At 45.9% G+C, this 17,780-nt stretch overlaps 2 long non-coding RNA genes across 5 annotated transcripts in view; one reads left to right on the top strand and one right to left on the bottom strand.

Annotated features, from left to right (window-relative positions):
* Window positions 1–343: 343 nt before the first annotated feature.
* On the bottom strand, window positions 344–2,283 carry LOC142070637 (uncharacterized). Its single transcript, XR_012666577.1, has 2 exons — window positions 1,491–2,283; window positions 344–902 (listed from the first exon to the last, which is right to left on the bottom strand). It is a non-coding gene; the product is annotated as an uncharacterized LOC142070637 (long non-coding RNA).
* A 3,022-nt stretch (window positions 2,284–5,305) lies between these two features.
* LOC125623447 (uncharacterized) overlaps window positions 5,306–17,780 on the top strand; it is a 49,143-nt gene continuing 36,668 nt past the window's right edge. For all 4 annotated transcript variants that reach the window (XR_012665281.1, XR_012665279.1, XR_012665280.1 and 1 more), the window contains exons 1-3: window positions 5,306–5,733; window positions 14,907–15,487; window positions 16,963–17,144. This is a non-coding gene — a long non-coding RNA (uncharacterized LOC125623447). The remainder of the gene's footprint in view (window positions 5,734–14,906; window positions 15,488–16,962; window positions 17,145–17,780) is intronic.

The following is a 17,780-nucleotide window of genomic DNA, read 5'->3' as shown; positions in this document are numbered from 1 at the left end:
AGCCAGACACCAGGGCGGTTAGAAGAGCACAGGAGGGTGCGGTACGCATCAGAGAAGCTTTGAAAACCAGTTTCATGACTGGCCAGGCTACGGTGTGAAAGTTCTGTTTGTTTCTCCTTGATGAAACCCCCCGCCCCTTGGTTCACTCTACTTCCCTGTAAGCTAACCACCCGCCCCTCCTCCTTTCAATCACCGCTTGCAGAGGCAATAAAGTCATTGTTGCTTCACATTCATGCATTCTTTATTCATTCATCACACAAATAGGGGGATGACTACCAAGGTAGCCCAGGAGAGGTGGTGGAGGAGGGAAGGAAAATGCCACACAGCACTTTAAGTACAGCACTTTAAAAGTTTACAACTTTAAAATTTATTGAATGACAGCCTTCTTTTTTTTGGGCAATCCTCTGTGGTGGAGTGGCTGGTTGGCCGGAGGCCCCCCCACCGCGTTCTTGGGCGTCTGGGTGTGGAGGCTATGGAACTTGGGGAGGAGGGCGGTTGGTTACAGAGGGGCTGCAGTGGCAGACTGTGCTCCAGCTGCCTTTGCTGCAGCTCAGCCATACACTGGAGCATACTGGTTTGGTCCTGCAGCAGCCTCAGCATTGAATCCTGCCTCCTCTCATCACGCTGCCGCCACATTTGAGCTTCAGCCCTGTCTTCAGCCTGCCACTTACTCTCTTCAGCCCGCCACTTACTCTCTTCAGCCCGCCACCTCTCCTCCCGGTCATTTTGTGCTTTCCTGCACTCTGACATTATTTGCCTCCACGCATTCGTCTGTGCTCTGTCAGTGTGGGAGGACAGCATGAGCTCGGAGAACATTTCATCGCGAGTGCGTTTTTTTTTCTTTCTAAGCTTCACTAGCCTCTGGGAAGGAGAAGATCCTGTGATCATTGAAACACATGCAGCTGGTGGAGAAAAAAAAAGGGACAGCGGTATTTAAAAAGACACATTTTATAAAACAGTGGCTACACTCTTTCAGGGTAAACCTTGCTGTTAACATTACATACATAGCACATGTGCTTTCGTTACAAGGTCGCATTTTGCCTCCTCCCACCGCGTGACTACCCCCTCAACCTTCCCCCCTCCCTGTGGCTAACAGCGGGGAACATTTCTGTTTAGCCACAGGCAAACAGCCCAGCAGGAATGGGCTCCTCTGAGTGTCCCCTGAAGAAAACCACTCTATTTCAACCAGGTGACCATGAATTAGATCTCACTCTCCTGAGGATAACAGAGAGAGATAAAGAACGGATGTTGTTTGAATGCCAGCAAACATACACTGCAATGCTTTGTTCTACAATGATTCCCGAGTACGTGTTACTGGCCTGGAGTGGTAAAGTGTCCTACCATGAAGGACGCAATAAGGCTGCCCTCCCCAGAAACCTTTTGCAAAGGCTTTAGGACTACATCTAGGAGAACCGCAAATGCCAGGGCAAAGTAATCCTTTCACATGCTTGCTTTTAAACCATGTATAGTATTTTAAAAGGTACACTCACCAGAGGTCCCTTCTCCGCCTGCTGGGTCCAGGAGGCAGCCTTGGGTGGGTTCGGGGGGTACTGGCTCCAGGTCTAGGGTGAGAAACAGTTCCTGGCTGTCGGGAAAACCGGTTTCTCCGCTTGCTTGCTGTGAGCTATCTACAACCTCCTCATCATCATCATCTTCTTCGTCCCCAAAACCTGCTTCCGTATTGCCTCCATCTCCATTGAAGGAGTCAAACAACACGGCTGGGGTAGTGGTGGCTGAACCCCCTAAAATGGCATGCAGCTCATCATAGAAGCGACATGTTTGGGGCTCTGACCCAGAGCGGCTGTTCGCCTCTCTGGTTTTCTGGTAGGCTTGCCTCAGCTACTTCAGTTTCACGCGGCACTGCTTCGGGTCCCTGTTATGGCCTCTGTCCTTCATGCCCTGGGAGATTTTCACAAAGGTTTTGGCATTTTGAAAACTGGAACGGAGTTCTGATAGCACGGATTCCTCTCCCCAAACAGCGATCAGATCCCGTACCTCCCGTTCGGTCCATGCTGGAGCTCTTTTGCGATTCTGGGACTCCATCATGGTCACCTCTGCTGATGAGCTCTGCATGGTCACCTGCAGCTTGCCACGCTGGCCAAACAGGAAATGAGATTCAAAAGTTCGCGGTTCTTTTCCTGTCTACCTGGCCAGTGCATCTGAGTTGAGAGTGCTGTCCAGAGCGGTCACAATGGAGCACTCTGGAATAGCTCCCGGAGGCCAATACCATCGAATTGTGTCCACAGTACCCCAAATTCGAGCCAGCAACGTCGATTTAAGTGCTAATCCACTTGTCAGGGGTGGAGTAAGGAAATCGATTTTAAGAGCCCTTTAAGTCGAAATAAAGGGCTTCATTGTGTGGACGGGTGCAGGTTTACATCGATTTAACGCTGCTAAATTCGACCTAAAGTCCTAGTGTAGACCAGGGCTCAGACTGGAAATAAGGCATGAAGTTTTAATAGTGAGGGTAATTAACGACTGGAACAATTTACCGAGGATTGTGGTGGATTCTCCATTACTGACAATTTTAAAATCAAAATTGGAATTTTTTCTAAAAGATCTGCTCTAGAAAATTATTCTGGGGAAGTCCTATGGCCTGTGTTATAGAGGAGGTCAGATGAGACGATCACAGTAGTCCCTTCTGGCCTTGGAATCTATGAATATATGACTCTAACATTCCTAACAAATTTGACACAAAATAAGAATAATGTGGCAACTTTATTCTTGGTGCAAATAAAGATGAGGGTCTGAGCAAGAACCTTATACACAGAATAAGTTTCCTGGAACGAACAGAAGAGAATGGAGCTTTTCTAAAGGAATGGATGGGAAAGTATAGGGAGAAAAATCTTTGTATTTATCCCAGCTATACCTCAACTAACCACCAGATGGCAGTAAATATCTATGTGACCATATTCACTGGCAAGGCATATACTGTATTACTTTGTTCTATATTTCAACCACTTTGCGGGCTGAAAGAGTCTGAAAGAGTCTTAGTGACGCTAACCAGATGGGCATGCAGACACAGGAAATCAGAAATAGCAAGGGATTGTTTCAGGGCAGTATTGAAGTGTATCATCACAGCTTTGTGAGGCCGCCCCGGACTGAAGTAGCAGGGGGACAGCAGGCCAGGACTGAGATGCATCTGCAAAGCTGTGTAGCAGGCCCCAAGACTGGATATCAGAGGAAGCTGCAGGGCAGGTGGTGATCCCAATGGCTTCCCTAGATTTGATCATCGGATTTAAACTAATTTGCTCCTGTGTTGTCAATTGTCATTTTGACCTCCAGCCAGTCAGATGACTTCAGCTGTTGCCATAGCGACCAGCTTGCCTTTCCCTCTCACCAGTCACATCTCGCCCCTGGGAAACAATCAGCTGTCAGTCAAGCTTTCTGTGGGCTTGGTGTCAATCCAGCCTCTCCTGCTGCTGCAACAGTCCCTGTTTTAGGTGCTTAATTCAGGCACTTTTGAAAATCCTACTAGGCACCAATCTGCCTCTTTAGATACCTCATCCCTTTGTAAATCTGGCCCATAGGGATTATCTAGACAGGAAAGTCAGACTTTCATTGAACACCTTTATAGCTACACCAAAACACTCCCTGTGTGGACACTCTTTTTCCAGAATAAAAGTGGCTTTTTCCAATTTAGCTGATGTTGCTTTGGAAGGCACTCTAAAACTTGGGGAGAGGGATAGCTCAGTGGTTTGAGCATTGGCCTGCTAAATCCAGGGTTGGGAGTTCAATCCTTGAGGGGGCCATTTAGGGATCTGGGGCTAAAATTGGGGATTGGTCCTGCTTTGAGCAGGGGGTTGAACTAGATGACCTCCTGAGGTCCCTTCACCCTGATATTCTATGATTCCATACTGGAACAAGAGTGCCACATGGGGGTTATACTATTGTGGTTTAACTATAAGTGGAAATACCTCCCATGTAGACAAACCCTTAGTCTCTGTGTTCCTCAGTTCCCCCATCTGTAAAATGGGATAATAGTACTTCATTACAACACAGGGGAGTTATAGGGAGAAATACATTAAAGATTGTGAGGTGCTCAAATGCTACAGTAAGGGCAGGGGGGCATATACGTACCTTCAGCATTAGACAGAGGTTTACTTCAGTAGAAGGAAGAGAAGCAACAGCATAAGGGAAAGGAAAGAAAATGGAGGGAGTAAATGAATAAAAAAGCCAAACTGAAACTGGTGAAAGAGAGAATGGAGAGATATTAAATCTGTAGTAACATGACAAGGAGGCTAGAGTGAATCAGAAAGAGAGACAACAGCTTACAATGGGGTGACAGATTGTAGGGGAAAATGCAGAAGAAAAACTAATGTAGAAAAAGGAAAATAGATCAGAAAAATCCAGAGCCAGACCTTTTTCCGTGATTTTCTGGAACATAGTTCGTTGATTATGTTAATAGAGGCTCCCATGTGAAAAGAATGTTTTACTCACAATGGTTTGGACCTCACAATATGAGTTCATTTTTCATGTCCCAGCACAGGTTTGTTGATTGGAGAGGATCCTCCTTCTCACCAGCAGAGATTTGACTTTGATTGACTTAACATTAAAGAAAGACATAGAAAAGCCTCAAAAGGTGAAGAGAAGGGCTGTTTCTTTGGTGGTGTTTTTTTGTTTTTGTTTTTAATTTAGTTGGTCTAGAAAGCCTCTGAAAACTCAAAGAGTCCCAAACAGCGGCACATCTAGCAAGAAGCATCACTGCTCCTCTGGTTTAAAGTATCTTTACAGGTCCTGAGCACAAGCAGCAACAAGCCACAAAACTATCTTTTCAATCCAGGGACAGTGGATTCAGTAGTCTGCATGGCAGGAAAAGGGTTTTTGCTAAGGGGAGATCAGCCAGAAGGCTGAATTCCAGTGGGCAAGTTAACAGCTTCTCCTGAAGAACCTTCAATCTATACAGGTTTCAGAGGAGCAGCTGTGTGAGTCTGTATCCGCAAAAAGAACAGGAGGACTTGTGGCACCTTAGAGACTAACCAATTTATTTGAGCATAAGCTTTCCTGAGCTACAGCTCACTTCATCGGATACATGCAGTGCATTCAATCTATACAGTCTATCTTGTGCACCGAATGAGGCTGGAATGGAATGGAAAAAATAGTATGTCCATGTAACTACAGATTGTACCATAAAGCATAAGCACAAGGGAGAAGAGTTAAAGTTGTCCTGATCCCTGTCCCCAAGAGCTGCCTCCTTGCCCACTCCCTGACCCAGATATCTCCCTCACTGGGTGCAGCCTGATCCCTGCTCCTCAGAGCTGCCTCCTCTGTCTCCTCCCCTCCACTGTGCATTACCCCACTGTGAAGAGAAGACCTTAGTGCATAGCAGGCTCGTGTGAGGTAGATTTACACGCTGGCTTTAGATGCAAGAAGTTTTGATATAGACAAAGCCTTAGTCTAGTGCCTTATGTACCGGACCATGCAGTCATTAAAAGGCAGCCAGCCAGTCAGGCAGCGGCACAGACGGCTGCAGCGGCACAGGAGCCAGCAAACAGAGCTGTAAACAGGGGAGTGTGAAAGGGGCGTTTGTCTTGTGGTGCTCGTTGGGGTTTGTTTTGCTGTGGGGGGTGGTGTTTTGGTGTGGTTTGTGTTTCCCAGATTAACAGGATTTAGGTGGGAAGGCTATGACCGATACAGAGGCAGCAGTGGGAGTGACCCATGTCGTGGAAGACACAATGAAGATGACTGGATGTGGAAGCTGCGGTATTTACGTGATCCTGGAGGGGGCACCTGGTAAGAGTTTTGTCTGCATGAAATGCCGCCTGATAGAGCTGATGGAGGAAAAGATCTGAGGTTTGGCGATGCAGGTGGAAAGTCTGGTTGAGTTTAGGAAGGGGTTTGAGCAGATTATGGGGCCAAGACATGAGGTATCTGAAGGGAAAAGCTCAGACTTGCAGATGGAAGCAGGGCTGGGGAATTTTGAGGGGAGACTGCTGGGTGAGGAAAGTGGCCAGTGGAAGCATGTGACTAAGAGAACCAGGCAGAGGAAAAGACGGGCTAGTGAAGGAGAAATGGAGCTCAAGAATAGGTTTGCAGAGTTGGAAAATGAAGAAGGGGCTCAGCAGGTAATCACTGAAGATGGAAGGGCAAGGAAGAAGAGAAGAGCGGCTAGTCCTATAGGAAAAGGGGAAGAGTTAATGGAGACTACACCAAATATGAGCCCCAGGAGGATACAGGATGGGTTTAAGATGATTACAAGGGAGAATAGGAATGGAAAGAACTTGCAGCCAAAGGGAACAGGGGATAGACTGGAGAGTAGCACCGTCACCAGGAAAAGGCAGGTCTATGTGATTGGGGACTCTTTACTGAGAAGAATAGACAGGCCTGTAACCAGAGCTGATCCAGAGAATAAAAGGGTGTGCTGTCTTCCAGGTGCTAAGATACGGGATGTAGACCTGAGGTTGAAAAGGATCCTAAAGGGAGCGGGAAAGAATCCCCTAATTATCCTTCATGTGGGAACAAATGATACAGCTAGATTCTCGCTGGAAAGTATTAAGGGAGACTATGCTAGGCTGAGGAAGACACTTAAGGAAATCGAGGCTCAGGTGATCTTCAGTGGGATTCTGCCTGTTCCTAGAGAAGAGCAACAAAGGTGTGACAAGATTATGATGCTCAATAGATGGCGCAGGCAATGGTGCTATAAGGAGGGCTTTGGGATGTATGGCCACTGGGAGGCATTCATGGACAGAGGACAGTTCTCTCGGGATGGACTTCATCTGAGTAGGGAAGGAAATAGACTTCTAGGATGGAGGCTGGCACAACTGATTAAGAGAGCTTTAAACTAGGAATTTGGGGGAGATGGTTGGGAGATGTCCAGGTCATCTCCACGCCAGATTTTAGCATTGAGAGGGAAGAAAACGAAGTAAGAGAGGATACAGCCATGGGTAGGAGAATGTATATAAGGAGGAAGGGCAGTGTAGATACCAGTCTAATAGGTTATACTGGCTGTAGAATGACCGTGCCTAATAGGGTACAGAATGTGAGTGAGGCCAAACAGCACAAATTAAGAATTTTGTACACCAATGCGAGGAGCCTAGGTAACAAAATGGAGGAACTAGAGCTACTGGAGCAGGAAGTGAAACCAGATATTATAGGGATAACAGAAACGTGGTGGAATAGTAGTCATGACTGGACTATAGGTATTGAAGGGTATGTGCTGTTTAGGAAAGACCGAAATAAAGGCAAAGGTGGTGGAGTAGCATTGTATATCAATGATGAGGTAGACTGTAAAGAAATAAGAAGCGATGGAATGGATAAGACAGAGTCCGTCTGGGCAAAAATTACATTGGGGAAGAAAACTATTAGAGCCTCCCCTGGGATAGTGCTTGGGGTGTGCTATAGACCCCCAGGATCTAATTTGGATATGGATAGATGTTGTTTTTAATGTTGTTAATAAAGTAAATACTAATGGAAACTGTGTGATCATGGGAGACTTTAACTTCCCAGATATAGACTGGAGGACATGTGCTAGTAATAATAATAGGGCTCAGATTTTCCTAGATGCGATAGCTGATGGATTCCTTCATCAAGTAGTTACTGAACCGACTAGAGGGGATGCCATTTTAGATTTGGTTTTGGTGAGTAGTGAGGACCTCATAGAAGAAATGGTTGTAGGGGATAATCTTGGTTCAAGTGAGCATGAGCAAATTCAGTTCAAACTGAATGGAAGGATTAACAAAAATAAATCTGCGACTAGGGTTTTTGATTTCAAAAGGGCTGACTTTCAAAAATTAAGGAAATTAGTTAGGGAAGTGGATTGGACTGAAGAATTTATGGATCTAAAGGTAGAAGAGGCCTGGGATTATTTTAAATCAAAGCTGCAGAAGCTATCGGAAGCCTGCATCCCAAGAAAGGGGAAAAAATTCATAGGCAGGAGTTGTAGACCAAGCTGGATGAGCAAGCATCTCAGAGAGGTGATTAAGAAAAAGCAGAAAGCATACAGGGAGTGGAAGAAGGGAGGGATCAGCAAGGAAAGCTACCTTATTGAGGTCAGAACATGTAGGGATAAAGTGAGACAGGCTAAAAGTCAAGGAGAGTTGGACCTTGCCAAGGGAATTAAAACCAATAGTAAAAGGTTCTATAGCCATATAAATACGAAGAAAACAAAGAAAGAAGTGGGACCGTATGATTGGAGAATTGCTAACATAGTTCCTATTTTTAAGAAAGGGAAAAAAAGTGATCCAGGTAAGTATAGTCCTGTTAGTTTGACATCTGTAGTATGCAAGATCTTGGAAAAAATTTTGAAGGAGAAGGTAGTTAAGGACATTGAAGTCAATGGTAAATGGGACAAAATACAACATGGTTTTACAAAAGGTAGATCGTGCCAAACCAACCTGATCTCCTTCTTTGAGAAAGTAACAGATTTTTTAGACAAAGGAAACGCAGTGGATCTAATTTACCTAGATTTCAGTAAGGTGTTTTATACCGTGCCACATGGGGAATTATTAGTTAAATTGGGTAAGATGGGGATCAATAGGAAAATTGATAGGGTGGATAAGGAATTGGTTAAAGGGGAGACTACAATGGGTCCTACTGAAAGGTGAACTGTCAGGCTGGAGGGAGGTTACCAGTGGAGTTCCTCAAGGATCGGTTTTGGGACCAATCTTATTTAATCTTTTTATTACTGACCTTGGCACAAAAAGTGGGAGTGTGCTAATAAAGTTTGCGGATGATACAAAGCTGGGAGGTATTGCCAATTTAGAAAAGGACAGGGATATCTTACAGGAGGATCTGGATGACCTTGTAAACTGGAGTAATAGTAATAGGATGAAATTTAATAGTGAGAAGTGTAAGGTCATGCATTTGGGGATTAATAACAAGAATTTTAGTTATAAGCTGGGGACGCATCAATTAGAAGTAACGGAGGAGGAGAAGGACCTTGGAGTATTGGTTGATCATAGGATGACTATGAGCCGCCATTGTGATATGGCCGTGAAAAAAGCTAATGTGGTCTTGGGATGCATCAGAAGAGGTATTTCCAGTAGGGATAAGGAGGTTTTAGTACCGTTATACAAGGCACTGGTGAGACCTCACCTGGAATACTGTGTTCAGTTCTGGTCTCCCGTGTTTAAGAAGGATGAATTCAACCTGGAACAGGTACAGAGAAGGGCTACTAGGATGATCCGAGGAATGGAAAACTTGTCTTATGAAAGGAGACTCAAGGAGCTTGGCTTGTTTAGCCTAACTAAAAGAAGGCTGAAGGGAGATATGATTGCTCTCTATAAGTATATCAGAGGGATAAATACTGGAGAGGGAGAGGAATTATTTAAGCTCAGTACCAATGTGGACACAAAAACAAATGGATATAAACTGGCCATCAGGAAGTTTAGACTTGAAATTAGACGAAGGTTTCTAGCCATCAGAGGAGTGAAGTTTTGGAATAGCCTTCCATGGGAAGCAGTGGGCGCAAAAGATCTATCTGGCTTTAAGATTAAACTTGATAAGTTTATGGAGGAGATGGTATGATGGGATAACATGGTTTTGGTAATTAAATATTCATGATAAATAGGCCCAATGGCCTGTGATGGGATATTAGATGGGGTGTGATCTGAGTTACCCAGGAAAGAATTTTCTGTAGTATCTGGCTAGTGAATCTTGCCCATATGCTCAGGGTTCAGCTGATCACCATATTTGGGGTCGGGAAGGAATTTTCCTTCAGGGCAGATTGGAAGAGGCCCCGGAGGTTATTCGCCTTCCTCTGTAGCATGGGGCACAGGTCACTTGCTGGAGGATTCTCTGCTCCTTGAAGTCTTTAAACCACGATTTGAGGACTTCAATAGCTCAGACATAGGTGAGAGGTTTTTTGCAGGGGTGGTGGGTGAAATTCTGTGGCCTGCGTTGTGCAGGAAGTCAGACTAGATGAACATAATGGTCCCTTCTGACCTAAATATCTATGAATCTATTAATCTATAAATATGAGTCATGCCCATCTGGTGCTTATTGGCAAGGTCTGTGCGAAATGAGTTGGTGAGTCTCAGTCTGGTCTCCAGAGGGACAGACACACCCACATCATAAAATAACAGTTGGGTTTCATCATCACTCTCCTTCCAGTTAGCACTACTGAATCACTTGTCTGAGCTACAAAGACTAAGAGGCAAAGGACTGAATGAGCTATGGAGACTGAGCTCCCCGTTAACTGCTCCAGGGCAGGATTGAAGCTAGGATTTCCAGGTGTCCGATGTTACAACCAGAACGCCAGGTTGAAAAGGGACCCTGGAGTCTCTGGTTGGCACTGCCGATTGGTCCGTTAAATGTTCAGTCAGCGGCACAGCGGGGACCCAGGGCTAAGGCCTGCCCTAGCTCCATGCGGCTCCCGGAAGCAGCCGCCAGGTCCTTGCAGCCCATAGGCGCCAGAGTGGCCAGGGAGGCTCTGCGCGCTGACCTGGCCCCAAGTGCTGACTCCGCAACTCTCATTGGCTGGGAACACGCAATCAATTGGAGCTGCGGGGGTGACTCCTGCAGGCACGAGGCTGTACATGGAGCTCCCTGGCTGCCCATGTGGCTAGGAGCTGCAGGGACCTGGCAGCTGCTTCCTGGGAGCCATGGTAAGCGCTGCCGGGACCCCGAACCTTCTGCCCCAGCCTGGAGTCCTCTCCTGCACCCCAAACCCCTCATCCGCGGCCTCACCCCAGAGCCCGCACCCCCAGCCGGAGCCCTCACTCCCCTCCTGCACCCCAACCCCCCAGCCCCAGCCTGGTGAAAGTGAGTGAGGGTGGGGAGAGTGAGCGATGGAGGGAGACGGGATGGAGCAAGCAGGGGGCAGGGCCTTGGAGAAGGGGTGGGGGAGGGGTGTTCAGTTTTGTGCAATTAGAGAAAGTTGGCAACCCTAATTGAAGCATGCTGGTGGGGGCAAGGGAGAGATTGCTTTGCTGCTGCCCATTCTGTACCAATCTAGTAGCTAAGAGGGGATTCAGTGTCTGGGGGCTGCTGATCTGTCACCTTTTGGCAGGAACAAATTCACTTTAAAGAAGAAAAAGGGAGAGAAAGAGATGAAGGAGGGAGACAGGAGGAAGGATAGAGAAAGAGACAGAAGAGAATAGGGGAACTCAAGAAAGAGAACAGTGGAGGGGACAGAGAGAGATGAAGGAGGGAGACTAGGAGACAGAGAAGGAGGAAGATAAGAGAGAGGGGGAGATGGAGCAGGCTGAAAAGTACAGAGACAAAGTGGGAGAGAATGTCTTTTACTTGATCAGTGATTTTCAAACTGCGGGTCACGACCCAGTACTGGGTCACGGAATGGAAGGGACTGGGTTGCGGCAGCTTTGGCCAGTGCCACCGACCAGGCTATTAAAAGTCCCGTCAGCGGTGCTGCCCAGCTAAGGCAGGCTAGTTCCTACCTGTTCTGATACTGTGCTGCACCCCGAAAGTAGCCAGCAGCAGGTCCAGCTCCTAGGTGGGTGGCCCACAGGGCTCCGCATGCTGCCCCCACCCCGAGCACCGGCTCTGCACTCCCATTGGCCAGAAACCAGCCAATGGGAGCTGGGGGGGGAGGGATTGGTTCTTGCGGGCGAGAGGAGCTGGAACCGCTTCCAGGGCACAGCGGTGTCCACGGTGCCAGGACAGGCAGGAAGCCTGCCTTAGCACTCCTGCTGCGCCACTGACTGGGAGCCACCCGAGGTAAGCCTGTGGTCCAATCCCCTGCCCCAGCCCTGAGCCCCCCCCCAAATCCAGAGCTCCTTCCTGCACCCCAAGCCCCTCATCCCCAGCCCAACCCCAGAGCCTGCACCACCAGCCCAGAGCCTTGACCACCTCCTAGACCTCAACCCCGTGCCCCAGCCCAGAGCCGCCTCCCACACCCTAAACCCCTCATCCCCAGCTCCATTGTGTCATGGGTATTAACAATTTTCTTCAACTGGGTCGCCAGAAAAAAAGTTTGAAAACCACTGTACTAGACCAACTTCTGTGGTGGAAGATACAAACTTTCGGCACAGAGAGCTCTTCTTCAACAACTGGGAAAAGTACAGAGGTAGTCACATGAATGACATGATGCGGCTGAGAGAGTGAGCAAGAGCGATACAGCGATTGGAATTTACTCTCATCCAGGCATGCCTGGAATGTTCCCCTCCCACCCCCCACTACACTTTCAGGCCTGGCTCACCAACTTCCTTTCCCGGTAGGTTTTTACTCTATGTTTTCTAATGCTGTGAAGAAGTTCATCTGAACACACCACAGCTGCTTCCACATGCCGCCCTGATTTCTAGCCAGAGAAGAAGAGGATTAAAATTGTGACTGTACAGGATCTCCAGATGAAGGTGTATCTGTGTGGGGAACCCAGGGCTGGAATAGCAGGGGGGCTGCAGAGCAGGACTGAGGCCATTGGTAGAGCTGTGTGGGGAGCCCAGCACTGAAATAGCAGGGGGGTTGCAGGCAGGATTGAGGGGCACTGGCAGAGCTGTTTGGGGAGCCCAGGACTGGAATAAGGGGTGCTGCTGCAGTGCAGGATTGAGGGGCATTTGGCAGAGCTGTGTGGGTCAAGAAGAGATCATCAGATTTTCTTTAGCTTATCAAAAAAAAAAGTGTACATTTGATTGTTCCTTCCTTATATGTAGTACATTGCACTTATCTTTACTGAATTTTATCTTGTTGATTTAAAACCAGTTCTCCAATTTATCAAGTTAATTTTGAATTCTAATCCTGTTCTTCAAAGTACTTGCATCGCTTCCCAGTTTAACGTCACTTGCAAAATTTATGAGCATATTCTTCACACCATCACCCGAGTACTAGATCCCCGACAGACACCTACTGAATCCCAGTTGATATGTCCTCCAAGTTTGACAGTGAACCGTTGATAACTACTCTTGGAGAATGTTTTTTCAACCACTTGTGCACCCACCCTATAGTAAAAAGAAAAGGAGTACTTGTGGCACCTTAGCGACTAACCAATTTATTTGAGCATAAGCTTTCGTGAGCTACAGCTCACTTCATCGGATGCATTCAGTGGAAAATACAGTGAGGAGATTTATATACACACAGAACATGAAAAAATGGGTGTTTATCATGCACACTGTAAGGAGAGTGATCACTTAAGATGAGCTATTACCAGCAGGAGAGTGGAGGGGGGAAGAAGACCTTTTGTAGTGATAATCAAGGTGGGCCATTTCTAGCAGTTAACAAGAACGTCTGAGGAACAGTGGGGGTGGAGGGGGAATAAACAAGGAGAAATAGTTTTACTTTGTGTAATGACTCAACCACTCCCAGTCTCTATTCAAGCCTAAGTTAATTGTATCCAATTTGCAAATTAATTCCAATTCAGCAGTCTCTCGTTGGAGTCTGTTATTGAAGTTTTTTTGTTGAAGAATAGCCACTTTTAGGTCAGAAATCGAGTGACCAGAGAGATTGAAGTGTTCTCCGACTAGTTTATGAATGTTAAAATTCTTGACATCTGATTTATGTCCATTTATTCTTTTACGTAGAGACTGTCCAGTTTGCTCAATGTACATGGCAGAGGGGCATTGCTGGCACATGATGGCATATATCACATTGGTAGATGTGCAGGTGAACGAGCCTCTGATAGTGTGGCTGATGTGATTAGGCCCTATGATGGTGTCCCCTGAATAGATATGTGGACACAGTTGGCAACGGGCTTTGTTGCAAGGATAGGTTCCTGGGTTAGTGGTTATGTTGTGTGGTTGTGTGGTTGCTGGTGAGTATTTGCTTCAGGTTGGGGGGCTGTCTGTAGGCAAGGACTGGCCTGTCTCCCAAGATTTGTGAGAGCGATGGGTCGTCCTTCAGGATAGGTTGTAGATCCTTGATGATGCGTTGGAGAAGTTTTAGTTGGGGGCTGAAGGTGATGACTAGTGGCGTTCTGTTATTTTCTTTGTTGGGCCTGTAGTCCCACCTTGATTATCACTACAAAAGGTCTTCTTCCCTCCCCCACCCCCCACTCTCCTGTTGGTAATAGTTGATCTTAGGTGATCATTCTCCTTGCAGTGTGCATGATAAATACCCATTTTTTCATGTTCTGTGTGTATATAAATCTCCTCACTGTATTTTCCACTGAATGCATCCGATGAAGTGAGCTGTAGCTCACGAAAGCTTATGCTCAAATAAATTGGTTAGTCTCTAAGGTGCCACAAGTACTCCTTTTCTTTTTGCGAATACAGACTAAGACGGCTGCTACTCTGAAACCTGTCACCTTATAGTAATTTCATCTAGAACACATTTCCCTAGTTTGCTTATGAAAAAGGCATGTGGGATTGTGTTAAAACCTTACTAAATTCCAGATATATCATGTCTACAGCTTCCACTAGGCCAGTTATCGTGTCAAAGAAGGAAATTATGTTGGTTTGGCATGCTTTGTTCCTGACAAATGACAGCTTATTATCCTCTAGGTTTGAACAAATTTATTGTTTAATCATTTGTTTCAATATCTTTCCAGGTATCAAAGTTAGGCTGACTGGTCTGTAATTCCCTGGGTCTTCCTCCACACCCCCACACCTCCATTTAGAAGATAGGTACTATATTTACCCTCTGGGACCTCACCTGTCCTCCATGGGTTCTCAAAGACAATTGCTAATGGTTCAGAGATTCCTTTTGCTAGTTCCTTAAATACTTTATGATGAATTTCATCGGACCTTGCCAATTTAAATACATATATCTTATTTAAGTATTCTTTAACATGTTCTTCCCTGTTTTGGCCTGAGATCCTTCCCCTCTGTTAATATTCATTGTGTTAAACATCTGGTCACAATTAACCTTTTTAGTGAAGACTAAAAGCAAAAAAGGCATTAAGCACTTCAGCCTTCTCTGTTACACGTTAATTGCTCTCCTTCCCCATTAAGTAATGGATCTACACTTTCCTGCAGCTTTCTCTGTAGACATGCTCTGTCTTCATTGTTATTTACCACTCTACTAACTTTTGTGTCATCTACAAATTTTATCAGCAGCTATTTTATGTTTACTTCCAGGTCATTGATGAAAATGTTGAATAGTGATGGGCCTCGTCCTGATCCCTGTGGAACTCCACTAGAAACACCCCGCTTTGAGGATGATCCTCCATTGGCAACTACTTTTTGAGACAATTTTCGGGGTTCTGTCTGTACCAGTTCTGACCTGTGGATGATTTTATGAAATTGTTTTATGAAGTTACCTTGTCATGGAATGTTTAGATGGATGTGGATCCCCCGTGAGTTAGCAGGACTGTGTCATGTCTCTGCCAGACCAGAGACAATGGTGAGTGATCAGCACTCAACAATGGTCTATTCAAAATAAAACACCTTAGGGCAATGAGTTTGGTTTAGCTGGGAGAAGACACTTCCTCCTTTTGTCTGAAGGTTTGAGAGTAATGGGAAGTGACCAGAAGCAGAACAAAAGAAGCAAGGGATCCCAGCAGGAGTCTATAAGGGATTCACAGGGAGAGACATGTTTTGCGCCAGATTAAGATGAGGGAGGCTCCTGCAGGGGTAGGGTAGACAAGGGGATGGAGGACCCTCCCTGCCTACCTGCCTGATGGAACACTGATGAACTCCCAAGAACTCCAAAGGGACAGGTAAGGTAATGAGGGACATTGTATTTAAGATGTTTTTATTGTTTTGTATGATCTGTACTCTCTTGTGCCTTACATGATTAAATATAAAAGAGCATAGAGATGTTAGACAGGGCAATGGGTGTGTGAGTGTTGATTGCTTTACAACATCTGTGTGTCCCTGAGAGAGTTAAATTGCAAACCAGAAGCTTCACACCTTTGGGTGGAGGTCTGGGAGAGGGTGTGATTAAGTACAGAGCAGTCTAAAGGGTCAGCACTGTGCCCAGAGGGCTAGGCGGTTGGACAGTGGGTTCCAACACTTGGAGGAAGGTGCCAGATAGAAGACAGAGCAATAGGCATGTCTAGGGACTGTGAGATTAGGGCAGTGGCTGGGCTCTGTTCAGATTCCAGAGACTTGAAAGATCCTGGGGAACCAGAGCTCAGAGGCTTGAATTCCCTCACAGCAATCCTAGTGGGTGGCCAACAAAGGGTGCTCACACTGCTTTCCATGATCCAGTCTCCCATTCTGTAGGTATGGCCTATATTCCTCGTTCCTGGATGTATAACTTTGCATTTTGATATATTAAACCACATTTTGTCTGAGTGGGCCCAGTTTACCAAGCCAACCAGATCCGTCTATATGACTGCTTTGTCCTCACCATTATTTACGGATTTGCCACTCTTTGTGTCATCACAAATTTTATCAGCAGCTATTTTATATTTACTTCCAGATCATTGATGAAAATGTTGAATAATGTTGGGTCTAATACTGATCCCAGTGGAAATATCCTCACCTGATGATGATTCTCCATTGACAGCTATTTTTGAGACCTGCCACCTAGGCAGTTATTTAATCCATTCAATGTGTCCTCTAATCATGTTGTATAATGCTAATTTTTCATCAGAATGTTTTGCAGTACTAAGTCAAATGTCTGACAACAGTCTATTACATCTGCAACATTATCTTTGTCAACCAAACTTGTAATCTCCCCAAAGAATGAAAGCAGATTTGTTTGACAAGACCTATTTTCCATAAAACCATGTTGATTGGCATTAATTATATTCCCATCCTTTAATTCTTTATTAGTTGAATCCTATACCAGTTTTTCTATTATTTTGCCCAGGACTGAGGTCAGGTTAACCAGCCTATAATTACCTGGGTATTCCCACGTGCCCTTTGTTAATATTGGCACATTAGCACTCTTCCAGTCTTCTGGATGTCCCATGAATTCTAGGATTATTAAAAAGTAACTTTGGTGGGCCAAAGATCTTCTTATCTAGCTCTTTGCAAATAATCCAGGCCTGCTGGTTTAAAAATGTTTATCCCTAGACATTGCTTAACATCCTCTTTAGTTACTAATGGACTGGAGGTTCTTCATCATCCTCATATGATATGAGGATGTCATTCTCTTCTTTATAAATACGGAACAGAAATATTTATTGAAATATTTGTTGAAGCCTCTTCTGCACCACTATTAACAATTTTGTCATCTGTCTAGTAATGAGCCTATACCAGAGGTTTTCAAACTGTGGTCCATGGACCACCAGTGGTCCACGAGCTCCATTCAGGTGGTTCGCGGATAGTTCCCTCTAAGGTGTGTGCCTGAGCGACCGCACAGAAGACAATGAAGGGCCACCCACTAATTAGGTCCCTGGACCCTGGAGAAGACGCACATGTAAGGTGAGGTGGTGGCCTTGGAAGGAATAGGGAGTAGGTGGGAGGGGGCAGTGGGGTGAGAAGAGGGGGTGGGGGGAATTTGGGACATGCAGGGCTGCGGTGGCCAGAGAAAGAGGTGACTTTCCCCAGCTCCAGGGCTGTGTCTGCCGGGCAGAGATGGCCCTCTTTCTCGGCCTCAGTTCTGTGGCTGCTGTGGCAGGGAAGAGACCGCCCCTCCTTCCCAGTCCCAGCTCGGGGGCTGCTCTGGTGGGGGAGAGAGGGAAAGACCCCACTCCTTCCCAGCTCCAGCTCGGGGCCTGCCACGGTGGGGGAGAGAGGGGACATCCATCGCATTCGAAAGGTAAGACTACTGATATTAAAACATGAGCTGTGTGCTTTTATTTGTAGAACAAATAAAGTAAATTATTATCAGTTTTTTTTATATAGTGCTTTTATCCAAAGTGCTTTACAATAGTTAGCTAACGGTACAAACATTTGGAAAGATCATTAAGTGGTCCACCGTGACCCTCAGCAATTTTCAAGTGGTCAACGGAAAAGAAAGTTTGAGAACCACTGGCCTATACCATTGTTAGGATTTCTTTTCTTCATTAATATACTTTAAAAACTCCTTATTGTCCTTTGGTCTGCAAGCCATGGATT

This window comes from Caretta caretta, chromosome 1, assembly GCF_965140235.1.
Source record: "Caretta caretta isolate rCarCar2 chromosome 1, rCarCar1.hap1, whole genome shotgun sequence".
In the NCBI taxonomy this organism is placed as follows: Eukaryota; Metazoa; Chordata; order Testudines; family Cheloniidae; genus Caretta; species Caretta caretta.
This window is presented reverse-complemented; position numbering and strand designations above follow the sequence as displayed.